Raw genomic sequence first — 7,029 nt, 5'->3', positions numbered from 1 at the left:
AAAGAAATTATTGGACCACAAGCCTTATAACAGCCATGGGGAACAAAGAACAAAAAAAACAGACAGGCACAAAGTTTGTACACGAGCAAAGCAGCTCTGGGCTCTCTCCAGATACTCACCACAGACATGAAGGGTTAACGTTAGCAGGATCAGCAATACGATAATGAAGAAGATTGTCACAATAAAACTAAACAGTATACAGGACTGTCGGCAGCTGGCCTCGTTACAGTAAGAGCCCGGGAAGCACCGCTCCTTTCCAGGAACAACGCGCTTCTCAGACCGCAGGGACTGCAAGCTTGGGGCACGACCTAAATAAGAAAAAAAGGAGAGTCGTAACATTAAAGGGGCTTCTTACCCACCATTAAAAAAAAATAATAAACATGGTACCCAGATATGCCTTATACCCCGTTATATGCCCCTCCAGAAATGCCTTTTACCCCCTATATGCCACTTTGTCTCCCAGATATGTCTCTTGACTCCCTATTTGCCAACCTTCGCTGCTGCTGCCGGCACTTCCATGAATGAGCACCGGAAGGTCATGTAATGCCAGCGCTCCGTCATAGAAGCCCCCAGGAAGTGCCGGCAGTAGCGGAGGTTGTCTGCGGGCATCGCACAGACCTCCACTGGCTGCTGGAGAGGAGGATCCGGATCCTATTCTTATAGTCAGACCTCTATTAGAGGTATGATTAGAAGACGACCTCGAATATAAGATGATGGTTATTTTTCAGAGCATTTGCTTCCTTCGACTATCACAGGAAGGGCACAGAGTCTGATAAGGGCTCAGTACAGCTGGAATAGTTGTTTCTACCCTTACGAAAAATTACTGCAGTTTTTTCTGAAGTAATACTGCAGTTTGTTTGTAAAAAACTGCAATACTGCACTTTTACTGCAGTATTATTGCAAACCTACAGTTGTACTTCAATGTACTGCAGCTTTATTGCTGTAGTACAGTGAAGTACAAATGCAGTAAAACTGCAGTAAATGTGCAGTAAAAGTGCAGTATTGCAGTTTTTTCATGTCCAAAAAACTGCAGGATTACTTCAGAAAAAACTGCAGTAATTTTTTGTAAGGGAATGAGTCTCGCAGCACAGATGCCGCATGTTTCACACCTCATATGGCAGGAATTGGCAGATCCTTGATCGTTGTCACCCGTGTGGTGAGCTTCCAACATGTATTGTGACGACAGGTGAGGCAGGCGACAACAGTCCAATAGTACAATTATTTTTAACAGCCACCATTATATAGCCTTACCTTTGTTGTAGTAACCAAGTGTTAATAGGAGGTAGAGGACTAAAATACCACATAGGTTAAATGTATTTAAAAATGATTACTAAAGAGCAATTCTGCTGCAAAGTGATATGGTTGGAAAAAGTTTAATAGGTTGCTATGGTAACTGCCCTAGGTGCGCCACTTTACACTCTTTAAGGATCACTTACCGACTTGTGCCCCTGGAGGTTCTATCTCTAGAGACACGGCGTGCAGGTCGTTGATGGATTCCACAGACAACAGGTGGACTTCAGGCTGGAGATCCTGGTCCGGACTAGAAAGCCCCTTGACAATGGGCTCCGCGTGCAACATGAGCCTGCTGAACTTCAAGCTGATGGGGCAGTTAGGGGCAACAGATGGGATAGCCAAAAAAAATATATAACGGAGAGAAACTAGGTGAAGATTTTGGGTCAAAGGGCGTATTAAGACAGTAAACTGCGTTGAAACACAGTATGGAGGAACGGCAGATAGATTAAGATGCCAGTAAGCGTGGAGAGGCAGAGACACAGGCGAGTCTGAGCGCACAAAATTCCCGACTCCCTAATATAGGACTGGGAGGAATGACTTGGAAGTTATTAATAGCCCACTGGTGGGGGTGGGCAGTGATGGAGAGAAGTCCTGTCACCTATCCGTCCCGGGAACAGGTGGCACCTTCACACACATCGCTTACCCTGCTACATACATAATGGGATTTGGCTGTTAAATAGTTAAACAAAAGAGGAACACAACACAGATAAACATTAGCCTACGCATTCTCACAACTCCTTCAGTGCCAGATGTCATTCCACAGAACTCAAATTCGGTTTCTAGGTTTAAGTTGTGATATTTTGTCCATGTCTATAATTTTACCTAAATAATTAGCATTAAACTAGAGTCAGAAATCACAAAATATGCTCATTTTTGCCACAAGTGCCTGCAAAGATAATTCAAATCAGTAATATGGCTTTGTGGACATTATTATTTCTTATTTTATATTCTGTAGCACTGACTATGTGTATTTATGTGAACTATCAGACCACACGATGGTTTAAGTGATAAACCTGCAATCTATTTAAATAAATTCTAATCATTGTTTTTCTTTTAGACCTTGAAACACTTTGTATCATACATGTGCAATAATTTAGTGCAATTCATTTTTTTAACTCCAACTTTTTTATTATTATTACATTTTAAAATAATAAATGGAAACAAGGCAACAATGTATTCTATGACTCAAATTGTATGAATGGATAAAACAGGATAAATGTCCTGTGCGGGTTTCAAATGTATAGGTCATAGCATTATATAAGAAAAAAAGATTAAGATTGTTATGTATCCTATACAGAATTACCTGGGCAAGACAGAGGGGTGTTGAAACAAATTGTTACATTTTCTTGAACTTAAAATTAATTTATAGTCCACATAAATTAACAAGCAGTCCGGCTGGACTCCATCCAGATGTCGAAATTGTCCAAGTATATGACCAAAACCCCAGGAGGTGGAGAATAAAAACATAATCCCATCACTAGTGTTTAGTATTGTGAGAGAGGACAGTGTAGGATACACAACTTGAAGGCCATAGAGGCAGCTGCTGAGAGTGTCAGCCACAGAATGGTTCCAGGAGCCAGCTGAGAAGCCAACTACAGGACTTGTCCAGGAGTTCAGAGACAGGTTACAGGAAGAATAAGCCATGACGCTCACCCTATTGTTGCCGCTAGAGAAGACAACATGACATGTAGGTTCCATGGTCTGTGGAGACCATACAAGTGCTGTAAAGCCTACTTCTTCATTGATGAGGTGTCCCACGCGGGTGATCCCTGTACGCTTCTTTTCACTGCTACGCTATTGTCCGGGTTTGAGGAAATCGCTCCCCTTTACCTTGTTGGGAATGTTTTTTGACAGGAAAGGCGCACATAGGTTTGGTGTAGTTGGAACGAATGCATCAGGAGCAGAGGATATGCTGTGAAGACCAACTTAGGGTCATAGTGACTTTGCAGGAGTACCTGGAAACGCAAGGAGCTCGCTCCATCCAGTGGGCACCTCTGGGCTTAGGCATTACGCGCAGTCACTCACAACTCAGCGCCATCCTTTATAACAGCAGATCTTGACGTCATCCCTTTTCCAGCTACTTACTCAACTTGAACTGTCCAAAATGTTAAAACGGGTCAATTAAAAAAGTTAAACAAAACAAGAAATGAACACATTTAACCAACACAGCTGTTTTAATGCAATTTGTCTGCATTTTAATTCTTCTTGGGCCTGTGAGGGGGTTTGCGAGTCTTCTTTTTAATTTTTTTCACATCTGCGGTTTCTCCAATAAAAGCCTTAGCCTTGTCTGGTTTCGCCTGCTTTACAGTATCCAACTTCTGCTTGAAATTTTTATTTTTGGGTTGAGATGATGGCTCTGTCACACAGCGTTTTATCCGCAGTTTTCTTCCCATTAGCTCAGAGTTGTTTAACTTAAGAGCAAGCTGGACGGCATCGGAAGTCTCAAATAAAACATAACCAAAACCTTTGCCAATTCCTGTGGCTTTGTCTCTAATCACCCGGACGGCTTCGACGTTTCCGCATTCAGAAAAATGTTCCCGCATTGCCTCTTCGTGTATTTCGTATGAAAGGTTTCCCACGAACACAGATCTCTTGTTGTCATGGGACTTACTCTTTGAGGCCAAATCAACTCTGATGTGAACCCCACTTCCAACTTCCGCCCCATTCTTCTTAAGGGCTCGAGCAGCACTATCCTCTTCTGTAAACACTACGTAAGCGTTGATATTTTTTCTTTTTGGGTGTGCTTTGCGTTGGATAGTGGCAGCTTTTCTTGATAGTTTTGCCTCTTCTCTAGCTATCGATCGGAATCGTACAGATTCTATTAGCCCAAACTCTTTGAAAAGGTTCTTGAGAGCCTGTTTTGTGCAGTCCACTGGCAAATTCCCCACAAACACCGTTCTTTTGCCTTTTACCTCCTCCTCTTTCTTCTGTATCTTTCTCTTGATGCGCTTTGTGATCGCCTCTTCTCTTGTGATTTCGGTTTTCGCAGTCTTATGTGCTTTCTTTTTTTGTTTCTGTGCAATCTCTTCCTCGTCTGCCTTTGTCAGCGCTTGCTCTCTGTCTGCTACCTTTCTTTCAGCCACAGAAAGCTCCTTGGATTTTGCCTTTTTAGTGGGTTCTGGGATTTCAAGCTGTGTTTCTTCTGGTTTTGTGACCTCAGCTTCTGGTAGCTTTCTTTTGGTGCTAATTTTTGGAGCAGGAACATAGACTGGCTGGACTGTGACAGCCTTGGAGTCAAAGAGTGAAAATAAACCGGTCTCTTTCTCTCCTGGTTCCTTCGCAAACAGGCTGCCGGCCACTTCCCCTGCTACATAGCCGCTTCGGTCTCCAGACGGCTTCGCATCCCCGTTGCTTGGCGTTTCGGGGTTGGAACCCGATTTCTTTTTGATCTTTTTCACTTTTTTATCCATTGCGATCGCTTCGTATTTTTGAGAAACAACCCCACGTTTCCGAAGCTGGCAGTCCCCTAAACACGTGCTTCCGGGACCCTTCCCGGCGCGTACTGATTACGTCACGATTCTGCTTCATCGCTGTAATACCTGCCCTATAGCTGGTATTTTGGGTACGGCACCGGGTAATCGCTACCGACCCATTTACCGACAACTGGAATACGTTAACGTTTCATTTTCGTCTCCTGTAAAACTAATACAGCTTGCAGGGTTAAATCCAATTCATTGCACTTTAGAGCTGTCATTATTACATCTAAAACAATGGGGGTTAATATATTAAACCCGTAGCAGCCAGCATCGCTTTATTTTGTATCCTAACATCTGTCTGCACAGAAAGTTTAAATCAGAAGAGAAATGTGAGAGCAAGAGGCGCAGATGTAACATAAGGAAGTGGGTAAGTTGAACAGGCGCCCAGCAGATGTGGTAGTGTTTATGATAGTAAGGTGATTTAAACATGCATGCTGTCCAGAATCTAAGGACCGATTAAGATCTGAGTCTGTGCAGCAGCAAAGAGAAATCAGGCAGATGAGATGGCAAAATGGTTCTCCGCTGTCATCAAAGTTTGTGTTTTTGTCCCAGCTCTGCATGTGCCTTGGCATCAGGCATACATATGTTCTTAAAGGTGCTACATATATATATATACATAGATATATATATATATATATACACACACACACACACTGTTAAGGAAGTATTCTATTCAACATCAATATGGATAAAGAATTACTCAGAAGTTATTCAACCCAAAAGTATTTTTTTGCAACCTAATAGTTTTAAAAACTTTGCAGAAAAGGTAATCGTGTCTGCCTGGTAATACATCAGCGCACGACACCCACTTAGTGATTTTCCTCTTCTAGCTGGCTTCACGATTGAATATATCCGCTCGTCTCATAGCGTCATATCCAGAGGTTATCTTTGGGAAACAGACGTACGAGTGCTGCCAGCATTGCTGCAGAGGTTGAAGGGGTGGGGGGTCAGCCTGTCCGTGCCCAGACCATACGCCGCACACGGCATCAAATTGGTCTGCATGGCTGTCACCCCAGAAGGTGCACAAGAAAGCCCGCAAACAGTTTGCTGAAGACAAGCAGACTAAGGACATGGATTACTGGAACCATGTCCGACGAGACCAAGATAAACGTATTTGGTGCAGATGGCGTCAAGCACCTGTGGCTGCCTACGGTCAAGCATGGGGGTGGGGGTCTCATGTTCATTGAGGGAACCATAAATGCCAACATGTACTGTGACATACTGAAGCAGAGCACGATCCCCTTCCTTCGGAGACTGGGCCGCAGGGCAGTATTCCAACATAACCCCAAACACAACTCCAAGACGACCACTGCCTTGCTAAAGAAGCTGAGGGTAAAGGTGATGGACTGACCAAGCATGTCTCCAGACCTAAACCCTACTGATCTGTGGGGAACCCCCAAACGGAACGTGGGAGAGCGCAAGTTCTCTAACATCCACCAGCTCCGTGATGTCGTCATGGAGGAGTGGAAGAGGACTCCAGTGGCAACCTGTGAAGCTCTGGTGAACTCCATGCCCAAGAGGGTTAAGGCAGTGCTGGAAAATAATGGTGGCCACACAAAATATGGAGACTTTGGGCCCACTGTGGACATTAACACTTAGGGGCGTACTCACTTTTTTTGCCAAGGTTTAGACATTAATGGCTGTGTGTTGAGTTAATTTGAGGGGACAGCACGTGTGCACTGTTATACAGGCTGTACACTCACTACTTTACATTGTAGCAGAGTGTCATTTCTTCAGTGTTGTCACATGAAAAGATAATATTTACAAAAATGTGAGGGGCGTACTCGCTTTTGTGAGATACTGTACGTCTACATACTAAAACTAAAAAAAGAACATAACATACCATGGGTGCTACTGTGCTAATAGACGACATACCGTTACCATCGGGCAAGGACCGCATACACACATACTTTCCCAGTATCAGTTTCTTTTAACGGACGTAACGTCATCACAATTCATTTACGCTGAGAAATCCTCAGTTACAGAACGGCCAGGACTCCCTGGACTCTCCAGCTTGTGGAAACGGATAGTTCCGCAACTCTATTAGCGGATTTTTACATTTCTCGGAGACAGGTTATATATACACAATACCTTACGTTACTAGTTTGTACCATAAATTTCTGTAGATTGTTTGCACACGTTGGAATTTTTTTTTTTTAAATAACTCCAGATCTACGTACATGGGGGACGGTCCGAACCTGAATCGTTCCCATATTCCACACAACCCCACCTTCATGATCCCAAAAGGTACAAATGCATA

At 43.5% G+C, this 7,029-nt stretch overlaps 1 pseudogene; it reads right to left on the bottom strand.

The window, feature by feature from the left end:
- Window positions 1-3,488: 3,488 nt before the first annotated feature.
- LOC149285388 (RNA-binding protein 34 pseudogene) lies at window positions 3,489-4,703 on the bottom strand (annotated as a pseudogene).
- Window positions 4,704-7,029: the final 2,326 nt, after the last annotated feature.

Source organism: Sceloporus occidentalis, unplaced genomic scaffold, assembly GCF_023333645.1.
Source record: "Sceloporus occidentalis isolate IW3139 unplaced genomic scaffold, rSceOcc1.0.p SCAF_79, whole genome shotgun sequence".
Taxonomy (NCBI): Eukaryota; Metazoa; Chordata; class Lepidosauria; order Squamata; family Phrynosomatidae; genus Sceloporus; species Sceloporus occidentalis.
This window is presented reverse-complemented; position numbering and strand designations above follow the sequence as displayed.